We start from the raw sequence: 18,904 nt of genomic DNA, 5'->3' as shown, positions 1-18,904 counted from the left end.
CTTATTGGATGTCAGATTTTATCTCTGACAATCACAGCTCTATATGCATAAGCCTAATGCTGTATGTTGGTGCAGTCAGAGTTCTGCGTTCGCTGTGTTAAACAGAAAGTAGGTCATTGCCACACAGTAAGTGAATGAGCATAACAGTATAAGAAATCAATAACTCTCTCTTGAGGCTTCAACAAGAGAAGCAGGGAAAGAGATTGGATTAATTCTACTGAAACAGTGTGGTCGGTCATTATTCTTTACGTGGATCAATATGAATTGAGTCTGAGCTATTCTAAAACGTACTGTTACTTTCCAGAAGGCAGGGAGCTATTTTGGTGATGTGCTCAAACCATAATAGTTACATTTGTCAGATTATCCATTACACCTCACATCTCCATAGAAATTCTCAGTGTGCTGATGGAATCATCTTGGGTACTTTTACTTGGAGGTGAGACAATATAGTTGGAGCTATTTTGGGCAATTTTTTAATGATCTTTATTATCTTAATGATTCTTTAAACAGTACTGAGGACAATTTGGTTGCAATTATCCCCAGCCATTTTGGCTATTTTAAAAATTCATTTACTGTCTAATCTGATTGTATCATAATATAGGATTAGAACTTCAAATATCAGATGCCACCTCAATATTAGCAACAAAGTAGTTACTGCTCAGGTTTTTCTGCCTCTCTGAATTGTGCTTACTTTCTTAGCACCAGAATTCTGACAGATACCCAAGATGTATGAAATCCCAGCTGTCTCTTGGGAATATGCTTCATGGTGCTGTTGATGCCTGCTGATTTGATCCTGTAACAAATGAACAGCTTCTGGAACTGTTAAATTCCTTTTTCTAAGGACTAGGATTTTTGCTGGGGTAAACTGTTACTGAAAGAAGGAGAAAGACTTGAATGGATCTACAACTATTTAAATCAGCCAACGTTTTGCCACCACTTTCATGATTTCAGAAGGAATTGCAGCCTTTCAACACCACATTGCAGAATAAAGCCCTGAGGAATAAAAGTTAAAAATCCCCTTACAACCTCTATCATAGAGACTATGTGCTCAGAATGTATATTCAAGGAAGTGTTTAGAGCTGCATAATATATGCCATGAAAATGTCCTTCCTCCTTTTGACATTGACACAGATTGCCTCAACTCATGGAGAATTCTTTCCTCTTATAGCTAACTTCTTTTCCATTTATTATCTTCCCTGTATCTAATGATAGTTGGTGCAATGTGCAGTCACTTGGACCAAAGCAGTGTTCTTGCATTCATACCCAGTAAATGGGAATGAAACAAGGATGTCCAGAAGCAAAGGACTGCATGAAAGATATGGAGGGCACTGAAAAGTCAGCTTTTTGAAGGGAATGAGTAAGGAGATTATTGTAATCATCTTTATATGAAGAAAAAGCACTTGACCTTTATCTTCACTGCAGCATTTAAAGGATGGGTGAAGTGTTTTGGTTTTTAATTCAAAAGACAAGAAATCAAATCTGAAAAAAGCACCCATTTTCAGTGTTAGCTATACAAAAAAGTAAAACCTATTTTCTCATATAATGCTTAGTAGACAGAGCTTCTCAGTAGATATCACTCAAAATGAATGAAAAGAGTTATGAACAGTGGCTAAAAATCCTTTCTTCTCTCATTTGCACAGATTTCAGTCTCTTTTCTCCTGAGATGTCATAATTTCATTGTATCTCCAGTTACTATAGTGTTTTTCACAATGGACAAGAGCTGAAAGCGCATTAAAGAATAATAAATGACTAAGCAAATGGAAGAAAACCCTTTTCTTCTTTTCTTTTTCAAACTTACTAATAAATGAGACTTTTGTTCCTGAGACAATAAATACAATGGATTAAATTAAAGCAATGCTGACATTGTGGCTGGAAAATGCAAGGGCATTACACATTTATTACTTCCCACTGAGTCACAGAATTTAGAGAATGATCTCTACCTCACAGTGTACTTAAGGTCCTTGATTCTGCTAACATGCACTTAAAACATGGGAGTAATTTCATGTGATTGCAATGGCAAAACTAGTATGCTTAAAGTTAAGAAGCTGCATATGTCTTTGTGGGCTGGAAACCCAGATGGACAAGGCAGCTGTTATGAGTACAAAAATTAACGCAAATTTCTGCACCCCAGACATGGAGAAATAAATCTTAAGTGTAGTTCTGCTGAAAGTTACAAGTTAATTTTGCCTTTTGTATATCATTACACAAAAGGAATATGTGGAAATTAAAACAATATATTAAATTTTCAAGCTGAACCCTTTAAAGGACAGAAATTCCAGGAATAGCGCTGCCTAAAGGAAACATCACACACTTTCTCAACATATTTGCATTCAGACAACAGGGAGTGCAAACATGCAAAACTCCTAGGAATCAGGTCAGTGAGGCAAGTGACTGAATGTGGATTTGGGATTAGAATTTTCAAACAAGTTAGAACCATCCTCTGCAACACTGTCCTCAAACCAAAGGGACTTAAATGACTTAAATGCCTGAATCTTACTGCCCTTTCCTTTGATCTGCTGAAACTCCCAGTCTAGCATTGAAATCCAGGTCCCATTAAAGTCCATAAAAACCCACTCATTTGATTTCAACAATGTTCCAGGATTTCACCTGGATTGTCTAACTTTGTCCACCCTAGGAGCTTGTTTCTTTACCCAGTAATGACTTAATTTAGCACTAGAACGAGCCAGAGTAATTACCTTGACTTCAATCCAACTTGAGGTGAACAATCTTTTAAGGAAAACTATCACACAGTGACAATAAACCATGAACAAAAAGCCCCAATAAAAACCACAAATTTCTGCAAGGACATGGGGATTTATTATGCTTTCTATGGGCAGAAGGCAGTATTGTTGATCTGTGCTGCCACCCTGTGTCATTCAGCACTCTGCCTGCTGATTTCAGAATCCAACATATGGAGTATTCTCTGTGCAGCTCGAAATGCCTTTTGATATTGGCCCCTTTTCCATTTCCTTTCTGGTGAACTTCGCCCACGGAAAACACCCCTCACTAGATTCCATCAGTGAGTGGGATGTATATTCCAGCTGGACATATCTAATATCAGCCTACTTCCAAACACGTGAGTGCATCAACCCTTGAAAAGTAAAAGCTTTCATCATAGCAAAGTCAAACTGATATTTTTTACCAGTAAGGACAGACATCATTGTGTGCTAATTGTTAAATAGGTTATGCTCTGATTTAATTGGAAAACTGCAATTGAAAATGATGGAGAATGTTTTCATTATATAGTTTTCAAGGCATTGCTTAATGATAGTTCATAATGGGGAAATAGTCCAACTGGATTTCCCTCAGCCAGTCTGGGGACAAAAACTGTCCTTTTATTTTCATGGAAAGTCCTTTAGGCAAGAAGATCTTTAATCATGGCCTTTAAACACAACCACAGCTAATTAATGCACAGTCTACATATGTATGTCTATTTACTTGGAAATTATAACTTTTAATTCTGTGCAGATGTGCAACAGCTTGAGTGGCCATGGGAAAACCGAGCTGGCTGTTTCCTCATGGACAATTAGTGCTTCCCTCTGTTCAAGGGTGCAAAGGGCAGAAACATTCATTCCTTTCAACCACAACCTTCCGGTTCTTTAAGAAAATATTGTATATAGAGACTGCTACAATCTATTGGCTAAAGTTAGCTGCCAGCAAAACTGCATGGTGTCCTCTCCCTTGGCAGACAGGAAGAGTTTTAATTAAAGAATGATGTTTTGCACAGGGCAGTATTCACTGATCAGTGAGTGCTCTAACTTTGTTTTCTTACATCTGAAGCTGAGAGGTCTCCACTCTTTTCTTGTTTGTGGTTCCCTTTGGAGCTGTAACAGCCAGGAAGTTTTACAGAGACTCTGCAGTCTTGGCTTCGACTCTTCAGGTTGTTTCTTCATAATTCAGTTATTTTCCTTCTAGATTACTCCTGCCCAGACTGCTCAGTGGGACATTTCTCATACATCCTGTCTCCATTAGAAAAATACTCATTAGATACCAATCTTTGCATTTTATTTCACAAAACTAGATTTAGAAACATTAACTGGTATAAAAACCCCAGCACACAGGAAAACGTAAAACTGAAGATAGTTAACTAATTGTTAATTAATGAATACTGGTTTTGATCATGCACTGGTTTTTTCTACAATGTTATTTAGTGGTGATAATAGCTAGTATACCATAAAATAATACTCCTGGTAACTCTCAGGACACTCAACACTGGGCTCATATTTACTGTGTGCTGTTTAGAGCCAAATGTGCACATAGGATGTTCCATCTCTTCGTGGCCTTTCCATGCTATATCATAGCTCCATTCTTCACAAGTGTTCATAAATTCCAGGTTTGTGTGCACCAAGCAGTGCAGGGATGGACAGGCCAGCCACAAAACTAAAAGCATTACAAATGTACCAATGTCACACTGCAACTTAAAATGTGTTTGCCATGGAATGAGAACCACACTGTTTCTGTAACTCAGATGAGCATGGGCATGGACATGTCTGGCACGGGAATGTGCTCTGCCCTTCAGCCACACCAAACAACTCGAAGCTGGCAGATGGATCTGGAACACGGTGTTGTTTTGTATCACACAGCCATGGCCTTATCTTCTCTGTGCTGTGTAAAAGGAGATATTGTTCTTCTTCGTTTAGGAAAAATACTATTGGTTTTTGATCCTATTACAGAATACCTTAAGCTTGTTTTTTTCAGTGATGGCAGTGGTTTTATGACACTTTAAAATACACCTTTTTGCTCCATTTGCAAACCTAGTTTTTGAACCTAGTTTCAGCTTAAAATAATCACATTGCAAAGTTTTGTCATGTCATGGACAGATTGCTAGAAAGATAAACAACAAAAATTCAGCCTAGACCACATATTAAAAAATTTGTAAAATTTCAGTGGAGAACCACATCTCCAGTGAGATCTTTTAAGACAGCAAATCATAAATTGCACATGCAATAACTGCCTTCAATTTTCAGAGGAGGTTATGAATAGCATTGGAGGAGTTTTATCACTTTGCTGCAGTGTCAGATTTTAGCTTTAGAGTCTAATCCCACCCACCTAATGAGCTCTAAGTGCTCGGCTTGTCTCACTGCCAACTGTGTCAAACAAAAGCTCCTCCTGGAGGCAGCCCAATCGATAATGCAATTGGAGCAGCAAAAGGAGGGAAGCTAAAACCAGCAGGGTGACTGACAGGAAAGTGGAGGTTAAGCCAGGGCTTTGCCATAAAAAGGGTGCTGGCATCAGCTTTAAATAAGATTGGAGTAGAAGTAATGCTGCAAAACAGAACTCAGTGCTTTATCCAGGAGGTTTTAAGATATGAGGGGGAGAGCCCTCATTCTCCAGAGGCTTGGTGACCAACAACCAACCGGGCTCTCTTGGGCTCACAAATCCTTCAGGGCAGCTCAGGTGTGGAAAGGCTCAGGTCATGGACATTCCTGGGCTGCAGGGACACTGGCAGGAGAGGGCTGTGTGCAGGCCTGGGAGCTGTCCATGCTGGCTCTGGCTGGGACAGAGTTAATTTTCTTCCCAATAGCTAGTGTGGGGCTGGGCTCTGCATTTGAGCTGGAAACTGTTGCTAACTCATGGATGTTCGAGCTATGGCTGAGCAGTGCTGACACTCAAAGCCTTTTCTGCTTCTCAGCCTGCCCCACCAGCAAGGAGGCTGGGGAGCCAGAGAAGGGGGACAGCTGGAGGGGACAGCTGATCCCAGCTCACCCAAGGGATGTCCCACACCATGTGACACCAGGGTACAAAGCTGTGGGAGGACGGTGGTGGGGGGAACATACAGAGTGGTGGAGTTTGTCATGCCAAGTCACCATGACACATGATGGAACCCTGCCTTCCTGGGCATGGCTGAACACCTGCCTGCACATGGGAAGCAGGGAAGGAATCCCCTGGTCTCCTCTGCTTGCACATGCAGCTTTCCCCACACCCCTATTAAACTGTTTTTATCTTAATCCATGAGTTTCCTCACTTTTAGTCTCCCAATTCTCTCTTCTTTTCCACTGGGGAGTGTGTGTGAGCAGCTGTGCGGGTCTTAGTTGCTGTCTGAGGTTAAACCATGAAACCCACTGCAAAAACCGAACACTAAAGCTATCAGTCTGAACTCTAAAGCTACCTGTAAGATGATTCAGGAGCTTCTGGATCTACAAACTTGCAAACTGTGACTTTCCTGCAAAAATCAGAGCATGTGTCACCTTCCAATACCATTTCTGGAACATTAAGTCTGCCATGATCCTTGATCTCACCTAAAACTGATATCTTCCCTTCCCATGAGATAGCCTCAGTTCAGCTTTCCTCTCCTTCCCTATTCTCTGGTCAGCTTTAAATACCCTATGTGTGGTACAAATACCCACCAGCTTTGTCTTGCATTCTATTAGTTTTCTATTTCTATTAGTTTTCCTTCTACCTTCTCCAAAGTCTTCAAAGGTGTGGAAGATGGGAGAGTTTTATAACTTTTCACTAATCCAACACCTACTATCACATCAACCTAAAATTCTCCACTGTCAGTATTAGTTCCTTTAAAAATGAACCATTAATATGTGTGAAAAAAGCAAAATTGTCATCCAAGGAATGGATTGAGTGTAACAAAACCTGTTCAGTTGTGGAGGACAAATAATTTTTTGACAGTTCCAAAGTCACTAAACTAAAAGAGTATTCCCAAGATAATTTAAGCAATGCTAAACGGATCATTTAGCAGAAAACTCTTAAATATGCATGGCATGTAATAGCATTTTGGAAGCAGTTTGTACTTTTATTTTTGAAAGATGTGTAAATTTGACCAGCGTTCCCTAAGGTGTAAATTTTAAGGCTCTGTTGAATTTTAATTGCTTACTAACAACATTATGTAATTCTCCAATTAATTTTCTCTCAAAACAAGCTTGCCCATGAGATATTATTTCAAAGCCTATTTGTGCAAAATTGTTATTTTTGAAAATGAATATGTATTTGAATTCCTAGCTTGACTTTATATCTTCTATTTTTGAACAATGTGTTAAGCAGAAAATATAACTGTTCAGTTTTGCAAATAAATGCAGTCCTTCTTGTAATTTAATTACATCAAACCTTCCTCTGGAAATTGTTGATGTACTAGAAGAAGGTTTGGGGCCAACATTAAGAGAGCAGAATCTATAATCTATAATTGATATTCCAGAATTTATAATCTATAGTCTATAATTTATAATCTCAAACTGGATATATTCTTGGCATGTTTGCTAATTTATTTAAATAGTTTGCATGTGTACAACATACATGGGTGCTTGACACATTACACAGCACACAGTTAAATAGTTTATTTTAGCCAAACACAGTTATCTGAAGGTAAAATGTGAGTTTGGTGAGCTCTACTTTTAATAGATAAATTACTGAAAGAACTGTATCTGTAAGCAGGCCTGGGGACATGTGTATTCAATGATTTTTCCACGTATGGTAATTTTTCTAATGGTTGATGTTGTATCTGACATTCAGGATGTACATTATTGCATTTATTGAAAGCTCTGTTGGTTCTGTTTTGAATGGCAAACTGTATGTGCTTGAGTTAAGCACAATAGAAGAGCTTATCACAATAATGGCACACAAACTGCAAGAGGGCAAAAGCTTTGGCCCAGAGCAGCACTGTATGAGACATTGCCTCATCTGGATGCAATTGCACCCTAAGTTATGTTTAAGAGTTGAATAAGTCAAAGTTATTATCATGCTCACTTTTGTGCTCAGTTGTCACTCTAGAGACAAAGTGTACTGACACATGCTGCCTCGCCTTGATGTTTTTATTGGGTATTCATCTTATAGGGAAAATTAAAAAACAATATTTGATGCTTCAGAAGCAGAGTGCCTTTTTCTGACTTGCTAAGCACAGAAATGTGAAGTATATAGAACAGGTAAAGTGAAAAATATTATATATATTCTATTGTCAGTAAGATTTGGAGGCTCCAAGGATTCCATATTTCCAGCTGTACATTTTTTAATTAGAATCTTCCAATCTCTTTTTAGTTCCCTTTTCTCATAGCCTCACAACTTCAGTCTGGAATTTTTCTGTTTGTGACTTCATACCCCATTAGCCATAGTTAAGTCCAGTTTCTCCTGATAAAATGAAAGGACAAACCTCTAACTGAAACCTTGCTGTGCTGACCCTATTTGCAGAGTGGTCCTTGATTTGATCAGCATTTTTTCACATCCTCTTCATTCTCCATTTGTTTGTGAAAGACATGGGAGGTGACATTGCAAAGGGATAGAAAGCTGTGTGACATGTACATTCCCCATACATATGGATGAAATCCACTCTGAAATGCTCCTTGTTTGTTTGTTTTAACAATGCAGGAGGCTGTAGCTACAAGCTAACATCATGAGTTCTTTTAACACTGCTTTTGGCTATGATTTTGGTCAAAATCAGCAAAAAGCAAGCTTTAGAGAATTTGCTGCTCTTGAGAAAGATTCACTGCTGAATTAATTTTCATGTTGCCAAGAAAAATAGCACAAAAAAACCCTAAAGTTTTCAAAATGTATAAAATCACCATAGAGGTGACTTAGTCTGTGTTTAAACTAGATCCATTTGCGTAGGAAATCCATTTATGTAAAATAAGTGTTTCAAAAAATTACCTTATTTTGAAAGTCATAATGAAGGATTAAGAGCAACATATATTTGAATTTCAAATGTATACAAATAAATTTGCATTTCTGTAAAAAGCGCCAACTTTCCTGGAACTCCAGAAGTTTCACCTATATATGTCAACACAGAGGTTTCTGACAAATAAATTAATATTGTTCCTGAGTTCTACTGATCAATTAATGCAATCCTATTATATATAAAACAGATAAGAATAGCAACCTTAACTCGTGTATCCTTTGAGAAATAATAAGACTGAGAGACTTGGTGACTGAAGTAGAGATTATAGTGATGCAGAAAGTCACCATGAACCTTAGCAAGGTCAGGGCTTCTTTTTGTAAGTCAGTGGCAAAGTTAAGATTCCTGGAGTCATGACATAGAGGATTCAGTTTTAATAACTACTAAAGCCATCAAAAATACTAACTCAATTTTCATGTTATTGTTGCAGGCAGTCATCCAACACTAAGCTTCTGTAGTAGGTTGCCTTCAATTATTAAGCAGCAAAGGTGGCAGGTCTTTATCAGGAACAGAGATGAAAGAGAATACTTTGCTTTAATACACGAAGGGAGAGACATGTTGCTGAACATAATGAACTGTATACTGTGTGGAGTACATCATAATGGGCTCTGTATTTGGGTTACATGTGGAAGATGAAACAAATATATTCATACATTTCAGAGATGTCTTTTCAAAACTTCAAATCATCTCATTTCGTTCACTTTGGAAATGAGATGAGAAATTTTACATCTGACAAAGCATGAGATCATTCAGCAGATTAGGTCATGTTGCCTGTTTGAAGACTTTATGGATTATTCAAAGGAGAGAGACTTACATGTCCTGAAAATTGTAAGTAGAAGTGAAAGGTGCATGATAAAACCCTGCCTCAGTTCTGCAACCTCACGTAGGTGTAGCTCCCAGGAGATTTACAGGAATGCCTGTACCCTGCCTGAAACTCAAGGACTGCAGAAGCTGCAGCTCTGTCAGAAGGATGCTATTCTGGTTGTAGCAGTACTTGTGCAGCTCTCCTTCCAGTCAGCTGCCACTGTAACAGCAGCTATGGAGAAAGAACCAGAAAGAACAAAAACCATGGGACGATACTGCACTGATCTGTACTTCATGAAATGCTGTTTATTTCAGTATATGACTTACTATGGCATATGCAAGTTAGCAAAAATTGTTTGACCCATGAGACTTGAGAATTAACTGAAAACAAGGGTTTTGAGCAAGTTAAAAAAGTAATGTGCAATCTTCAACATTTCTGAAGTGTTTTGACTCCAAATCTTCAGAAAAATGACCCGCATTTTAAAGTTTAATTTCAATGGCACAAAATGATGATACAAAAAAGACATTTAACAAGACTTGAAATTGTGTCTCATGTCTACAATGTGTTTATAAGAGCTGGCCAACTGCAGCACCATGTAGACATTAACAGTAGAAGATACAGATGGTTTCTGCTTAGCATTTGTTTACAATAATAAAGTGTAAGTCAAGTTGCATTTTGTGCTGCATTTTAAACAGCTGTTTAAGACGCAGTACAAAATCTAAAACCAAGTACTACTTAGAATATAACATGCCTTGCTTTTCAGAAAGAGTCAGTGAACTGGAGAATGTTTTGATTACTTTAACTGGATATCCTTTGTACATCTTGGTTTGCTATGAAAATTAGACATGCAGCTCATGCTTTTCCTGCCCATCACTGAGTTCCCCTCTACTCTGCCAACTAATTGCAATGGAACCTGATGAGAGCAGAAGTCCCAAGGATATTAGATTACATGTTTTGTTTAAAGAGACAAGATGAACAACAGAAAAGCTGAGTGCTCAGATGAGGGAAAAGCAGGAAGGGCCTATCCCTTACATGCTCAGTTTGCTGAGCAATCAGCCCATGCATCACCCCAAATCAGCTGCAGCATGGGATTGCCCAGGTGGCCTACATGGTGCTCAGGTAGCCAAGATGGCCCATGGCATCACAGTTTGTGCTGTGGTTTTACCCCAGCCAACAACCAAGCACCAGACATCTGCTCCCTCACCGTCCCACCAGTGGGATGGGGAAGCAAATCAAAAGGGGTGAGGTAAAGACCCGGTGAAAGCAAGAACAAAGGAAAGAAAAGCAAGAAATTAATTTGGTGGTTCCCATGGCAGGCAGGTGTTCAGCCATCTCCAGGAGACCTGGGCCCCATCACACATAATGGTGACTTGTGAAGACCCCATTACTCCAAACATGCCACTTTTCTCCTTCTTTCCCCCACTTTATATAGTGAGCACAATGTCACACGGTCTGGAATGTCCCTTTGGTCAATTGGCTGTGGCCACCTGTCCTGGCTTTGTCTCCTCTCACCCTCCCAGGCTCCCCCAGCCTCCTTGGCCACTGTGAGCGAATGAAATGCAGAGAAGGCCTCAGCTTAATGTAAGCCCAGCTCAACGTTGCTAAATTATCAACCCTGTGTTCAGCAAAATCCAAAATACAACCCCGTACCTGCCCCTGTGAAGACAATTAATTCTACCTCAGTCCAACCCAGCACAACTTGTGTGGCCAGCAGGATGGAGGAAGGCGTGGCTCCCCTGCACTCCACACAGGTGAGGCCCCACCTCAAACCCTGCGCTCACTTTGGGCCTCTCCTGACAAGGAAGAGCTGGGGTGCTGGATTGTGTCCAGAGAAGGGAACGGAGCTGAGGAAGGGTCTGCAGCACAAGTTCCATGAGGAGCAGCTGAGGAACCTGGGGGTCTTAGCTGGGAGAAAGGAGGCTCAGAGGAACCCTCATTGCTCCCTACAGCTCCATGAAAGGAGGGTGCAGCCAGGTGGGGATCAGCCTCTTCTGCCAGTGACAAGACATGAGAGGAAATTGCCCTAAGCTGCATCAGGGGGAGTTTAGATTTGCATATTAAGAAAAATATCTTAATGGAAATGGTTGTCAATCACTGAAACAGAGAAGTGGTTGAGTCATCAGTCCTGAAGGAATTTAGAAGACATGTGGATGTGCTGCTTTGGGATATGGTTTAGTGGTGGACTTGGCAATGTGACAGTAATGGTTGAACTTGATAATCTTAAAAGTCTTTTCCAAACTAAATGGTTCTATGATTTTACACTGCTAGCACAGGAAATGAACAATCAGAGTAGGGATTAGAGCTTTTGACAGCACTGCAATATGGGGACAGACAATGGGGAATGTCTTCACTTCAATGTAATGTACACAACTTATACAAGCACCTGTCTCTTTACATAACAAACTTCTGTTACCTTAGGTAGTCACAGTTGAAAATATGGCATTTTTACTGTCACTGCTACTTCAGCATGTCTGAGTTCACCCAGCTGAGTACACTATGCATTCAAATATAATAAGGAAAGCTGAAAATCAGTAAGGAATTGCTCCTCTGGCTATTGGAGTACAGACTCTGGCAATACCATCCCCTGGTGGTTCAGATCATATAAACATTAATTCACTCTCAGGCTTTTGAAGTGAATAACCTAGTCTTGTAATGAAACCTGGTAAAATTATGGAGATAAGTTGCTCAAAAACCTTTTCTAAAAGACAACTAGAACAGGACTTTACAGGGTTAGGCTGCCATCACCTTATACAACTATTAACTTAATGCCAGGGCTTTGCGCTTCAGATTCCTTCAAGGCCCTTTTTCCACACAAAGAGGGATGAAGAACAGTTTCATATTATAATAGCACTGCCCCAGTAAGCTGTATTACAGCTCTCACTATTTCAGGTAATTTAAACTAAAATTCCCTCTCCTCAGTTATATTGTAGGGCCACGTGGTAACCTGAGGAGACCATGGGCTAAGTGCCTTGATTTATACAATCTTCTCTCTCTGGCTTTGCAATTGAAGATGCTTTCCATCATGGGGACACCCTGTAACTTTGACACTTAAGTGCAGGCACACAGTTTGTGGTGATTGGGAGCGGGGCTGTGGCTGAGCCCCATCCCCAGTGGGCACAGCTGTGAGAAGCAGCAGGTGAGCAGCACTGACAGCAAGGAGCCAGGGAGTGCCCAGGGGCACTCCAACCACCACAGGAACAGAGGGCACACAGGTGCCATGCACCAACAGGAGGGGATAAAAGATTGGGATAAAGAACAAGAAGAGCCTACACCTTCAGTCTTCTGATGTGACTCGGTATGGGCAGACACATGAAAGCTTTCTGAAGTGCTAAGGTGTTACTGTGTATGGGTTGAAACTTTCTGAAATTGTATGGTGTCACTCTGTGTATCATGGCTGTCTTGACTGCAATTTATGCTGTGACACTTAAATATGTAAAAATTGCTGGAAATTGAAGGGTTAAATACTTTTTCTCTCCTTTTAGTCTTCCTCCTTCCAAAATGAAAGGTAAGAGATAATGTGAAAAAATTATTTCCAGAGTGGTAGTTGAAACATAAATAGATGCAGAGCAATTTGCCACCTATTCTGGACAGCATCAGATATGGACTAGATCTCATCTGTCCTCAATATATGCTTCATTTATAGTGCAGGCAAATATTTCACTTTTTTTCCATTATTACATCTCCACAGGATCTAGAATGTGGTTTTGCAGATATAGGCAGTGAGCTCCCTTTGAAAATGAAAATTCTAGCATGAACTCCACGACTTCTTTATGCAGACATTGTTATTCCCACACACAAAGAGTTTGCTTTGGCCTGTAGCTGTGCTATTTGTGTCTCTGCACTGCTAAGGACTTAATAAAGGCTCTCTGTCAGCAGGGTGACAGGAGCAAGACTGATGAACATTATTGGAGTTATGTGAGAGACCACATCTGCACAGCATTAATCTCTACCCTGGTTTGTCTCACTGTGGTTCAACAAAGAAGTTGAGAAATTAAATATAATCCAACTAAGGTTAGCCAACAAAGGTTAAAAGAAAATTCATAAAATCTAGATCACTCTGCAGTATTGAGAATATGTTCATCCTCTTCTTGGTGCTGTGGACTATAGTTTATGAACAGGTCTGTGACAACAACAGTGAAATTTCTTATCAGTGAGGCTTTTGTTTTTTTTTTCTGTTGAGAAAAATGGACTTCAAAGTAACTCATGATAATCCATGTTAGAGCCACCTCCCTACAGCAAGTAACATTACTAATATTAAGTGGAGATATTCCCAAAATATTTTTGTAAAAGGATAAATGAAAAGTCTGGTAAGAATAGGTAAGCTACATAGCAGAATATTTCTGGGTATTATAAGCAACCAGCCAAGGAAGGTCCTTCCAAACAGAATAATATTCCTTCAGCTGCTATTGTTAACCAGTGACTCATACAGAGCTTGAACACAACACTAAATTGCAATTTGGAGACAGCATTCAAGTTATGCACAAAGTTCTGCTTAACTCCTGAGAAATGAGGTGTTGAGCAAACTTCCACTTCTACATTTGTGATATTCTGTAGCAATGTTTTTCATTTATTTCTTCATGATATCCTGTTTTGTGCAAATAACATTGATATGTGCCCTCACTTATAGGTATGCATAAAATTACAGGACCAGGTACTTTTTACCAATCTTGACCCAAACCTTTATTTCCTCTTTACTTTCCTGTCCCTGAATTCCTCACTGTCACACTATTTGTTAGTAGAAGGAGTGATCAAAATGTTATATTTTGAGATTTTTAAAGAGGGTAGTAAAATTATTTTAAATGTAAACTATTAAGTAAGGTTTCTGTTTTGACCCTAACCAGATACTCTGGTTGGCTTACAATAACCCTTAAACACAGATGCACTTCTGATATACTACCTTATCCAGGCTTTTAACAAAGCACATAAGTTTCCGTCTTTCAAATCATTGTTTGGGAACAAACCTACTTCTGGCACTGCAGCAATAGCAGTATCCTGTTCTCTGACAGAAGTACAAAGCAGGGTCTGCATGTGCCAGCTGTAGTCCTGCATGGGGCCACCAAGCCCAGTGCAAAGCCTATTTCCACCTTATGGGATCTCTTGAAATAAACTCTACAAAAAACATCACCCTAAACATTGGGCTTTGTTTAAATTTTGATTTCTACTGCAAAATCTTTGTGGGGAATGTTCCCCTCTCTTTAACAAATATTTGTTTCATAATCTTCCAAATGCTACAGACAGGAGGCTGCTAGTGGGCAGATAATCCCTAGGGAAGTCCAAATCCTAAATTTCAGGCTAAAGAGATACTTGTGAAATTAGAAAGAAGGAAGAAAAGCATCAGCAGTACAACCATCAGCTTCTGTCTCTGCCTCTTGCAAACCTATCTGGAAAAAAATAAAGACAAGTTAAATGAGAAGGTGTGCCGAGGCATGGGATTCCTCTCCATGTGGCTTTGCAAAATACTGATTTCAGTGCCCCACTGAATGTTGCCTGACAATTGTGACACAAGATCCTTGACTTGCTGAGGCTTTGTTATCGAAGAAAATACACTTAAAGATAGACATGAACATTTCTAAAGGGAGTCTACAAGAAATCTAGAACGGGGCTTTTTGTAAAGGCATGTAGGGATAGGACAAGAGGTAATGGCCATAAACTAAAAGAGGGAAGTTTAGATTAGATTTTAAGAAAAAGTTTCTTGCTCTGAGGGTGGTGAGGCACTGATGTGGATTGCCCAGTGCAGCTGTGGAGGCCCCATCCCTGGAAGTGTTCAAGGCCAGGTTGGACGGGGCTTTGGGAATAGTGGAAGGTGTCCACCCTTGGCAGGGGGTGTTGGAATTAAATGATCATTGAAGTGCCTTCCAACACAAACTGTTGTATGATTCTACGATAAATTCCAGAAACAAAATGGGTACAAAAGCAAAGGGTACTAGCAGGGTTCTCTGATGCTCAAGGTACAGCTGAAGCTGGGATCATGATCCTTTCCTTTCAAAGACTTATTATTAGCAGAACCTCTCTCAGGAAGGTGATGGGTGGTGATTGCAGGGAACTGGGGTAGAGCAGGGCTGGCATCTGGGATGCTAAAAGTCATTCTCAACCCACCAGCTAACAGTATTGTCATGAACCCCCTTCACTCATAAAGAAAGCCTTTACTCATGGCCTTCAGCAAAGGGCTGGTAGGCAGAGAGTGTATCTCTTTTTCAGATATTTTAACTTGGCAAACTTTGGGCCTCATTGTTTATGAATATAAGATGAATTTGTCAAGTGGGAGGGACCAACCTCTGCTGCAGAGGATAAAGAATGGAACTTCTTGCTAAACACAAAATAGCATTTCCATTCCTGAACAGATTATGTTGAATTTTTTTGAAAGAAACAGCTTGTGTAGGCATGGGACTTTTTAGACCAAATATCTAACTTACATAAACATGTGATAGAAAACAAAATCTTTTGAAGGAAAATAATACTAAGCAAAAGTATCTCTCTACTCAAACACTGAGAATTAAATTATCATCTCATTCTCACCATTTGAAAAGCTCATTTGATGCAATTACAGTTACATAGAATTTGTCACTAAATAACTGAAAGCAAAATCTGGTCATGGTAATCAAATGGTTTTATGCCATTTATCAAGACAAATCAACAAAACTAATGTTAAATATGTTATATTTTCCCATACTAGCGGTTTTTCTGAATTACTCTTTTCTTAAGATGCAAAAGTCATGTTGCATATATATGATATGACTATATTTTACAAAGAATACAATGTACTACTCTTACATTATCACCAGAGATCTTAGACAGCAAGAAAATGGAAAAAAAAATAGTACTGTAACCAGTTTGTTTTGCTTCACAGAAGAAAAGCTTTGATGTACAAAGCATATCAGAGACAATGGCGGAAGAAAGAAAAAATATTTTAAAGTTGTCTAAAGGATCATATAAAAGACTTCCATCTTGTAATTAAGTTTAGGAATGGTGTTTGATGTATTTTGAAACTCTGCTTGCTCAGCCTGGTGAAGTTTGTGAAAGGTTGCCTGTCAAACGCTATGTCAGTGATATGAAAACAGACAGCCAGAAAATCATCCTTCCAATATACACATCAACTGAAAGTAAATAAATGTCTGCAGCAGAATGCCAGCCTGATGTTCCATTAAGATGAATGTTATAAGCCATGAAGAAAACTAAATATTGATGACAAGAAATCTGTAAAGAGAGACAGCAGCTTATGGTCAGATTAGCAAACTGTTAGTAAAATGAAGGAGCTGAACAGTCAACAGAAACAACAGTATATCCTTGAATACAAAAATTGCTACAAATTGACCTTGTTGCAACCAATAAATAAGGATATGAAAACACTCAGAACTCTTTGAAAACTGAACCATGCAGTGCAATCTCATAGTTCTACACAAGGCTCAAAAATATTTTTTTAAATATGTTCATGATTTTGAGAACATTGTTCATTATATGTTTACATCATTGTCTGGTTTTTAATTTGAAGAAATGTTGAAGTTGCTATTATGACAGTGTTAGACATTACTTCTGGAAACATAGGCATAGACTGAAAATAAACATATACTGGAAGCAGGTCCTATGAAAAGGGGTGTTATTTGAACCTAATCAGAAACAAATACAAAAATAGGAAAAAGAGAGGAGGTGAATTGAGAGGAGGTAATGAAGAAATCCGGTATAATAAAAACAGGTAGCAAACAAATTGCATTTGCTAGTATCCAGGATCTAAGCTTTACAAGAAGTATTAGATCATTTCACTAACCTTCAAAAAGAATGAAGAAGGTATGAATTAAGATAGATGACAGGTTATATAGGTTAATGCACAACACCCAGACTTTAACATGGCAAGCTATTGGCTTTTTAATTTAATTTAAAAATTGATGAAATCAGCAAATTACATGGAAAACACAAATGAGGCAACCAGAGAAAATGAAGGGTCTTGGAGCAACCAGGAGCCATGTGGCCACTGGGGAGGACAGTGTGCAGGCAGGAGGGCTAATGTGCATCCAGAGTCATGAGAGGGTGATAAAATCTCAACAGGAACTGACCACAGCAGTAGCTGGAGGCAGGCAACTCCGGCCTGAGAAGAGATCAAAGACGGTGGACACAAAAATTCCCAGCATACTTTAAAGTCCTTTATTTTTGTTGTTGTTTTTTTTTGTTTTTGTTTACATCATAGCCAAAGAATTGAGGACAAGAGGCGTGAGACCTGCCCTTTACTCCATATATAAGATCCCACATACTCATTTGGCACCAGGCAGGCATTTTACGTCTAAATGAGGTAACAAGGTTCGTATATCCCGGAACAAGGGATTGGCAATTTGGTGGCCATACTTCATAGGTGCTTTCCTTCTGGGCAACCTCATGAATGTGCAGAATGAAATCAAATTTCAAGTTACTATCTCAAAATCCTATTCATTTACAAAACAGAGGAATAAAAGCCCAGGCACGTACAAGCACTTTCCTAGTGGACACGACAGCCTGTGCAGCCGCAGTGAGGTCCCACCACGACAGTGACAAAGATGTTTCCAAGCTTATCTGGGCCGTGCAGAGGCTTCGTGTGGCTGCGGGGCACAGCCACAGGTCATTTCTCGGAGTTTAGTTGTTAATTGCAGCCCCGAGATGCGTGCAAAGTCTCTGTTTCGGCCCATGTGTCCGAAGAACAAGTCAAAGGTCTTCAGTTTTTCGGTCTTGAAGTTGTTTATTAAGTCTTATCTATAAAATTTTCTTTCTGCCCAGCTGAGGTCTGCTCAGCAGGGCAGCCAGCGGCACTTTGACCACCCTCAGGGCAGTGTTGTCTTTTTATGCTACAAACTACATATAACATATTTACAATTATTTTCCAAGACCTATCACCTATGTCGGACAGTGAGCTTCTATTCTAAACCAATCCCAAAGTGCCAGCATCACAGCAGAAGATGAAGCCAAGAGGAAGAAAGGCTAGACACGCCCAAGTCCCTCCACCTCGTCCCCAAAACCCCCATTCCAAAAATCCTAAAATCTACCTTTTCACCCGGTGATAATTTTATTATTATACTGTTTAAACTTCTGTGACTTCCAGGTCCTCATACAAAGCTGGTAATTTGCTCCACGGGTCATAATCAAATCCACAAGTGTTTTGGGCTGCGCGCCAGGGTATCCGAGCCCCCCGACAGGATCCACGGCAACTCTGAACAGCCAGAGGGATGTACCGAGTTCCGACAGTCATTATAGTGGCTTTATGCCCACCTACTGCTGCTGCCCTTGCCCATTTTCCTCACCAAGTATTTGCATTAACATAGCGATACACCGGCAGGGCACGAGCGAGCAGCCCCCGGAACACAGTGATCTCGGGTGTTTTGTTTTGCTGTTTTCTTTAATTTGGAAAAGCAAGCAATAAACTCTGCTCAAAGGTCGCTCCTTTCACAACCAACGGAGCTTTCGATTTTCCTGAGAACTTCGTGAACAACGCAAAGGCACTTCCCAGAGATTCCCCTGCTATTCCAGGC

Source organism: Melospiza melodia, chromosome 1, assembly GCF_035770615.1.
Source record: "Melospiza melodia melodia isolate bMelMel2 chromosome 1, bMelMel2.pri, whole genome shotgun sequence".
Lineage (NCBI taxonomy): Eukaryota > Metazoa > Chordata > Aves > Passeriformes > Passerellidae > Melospiza > Melospiza melodia.
The sequence above is the reverse complement of the archived record's forward strand: the minus strand, read 5'-3'. Positions refer to the sequence as shown.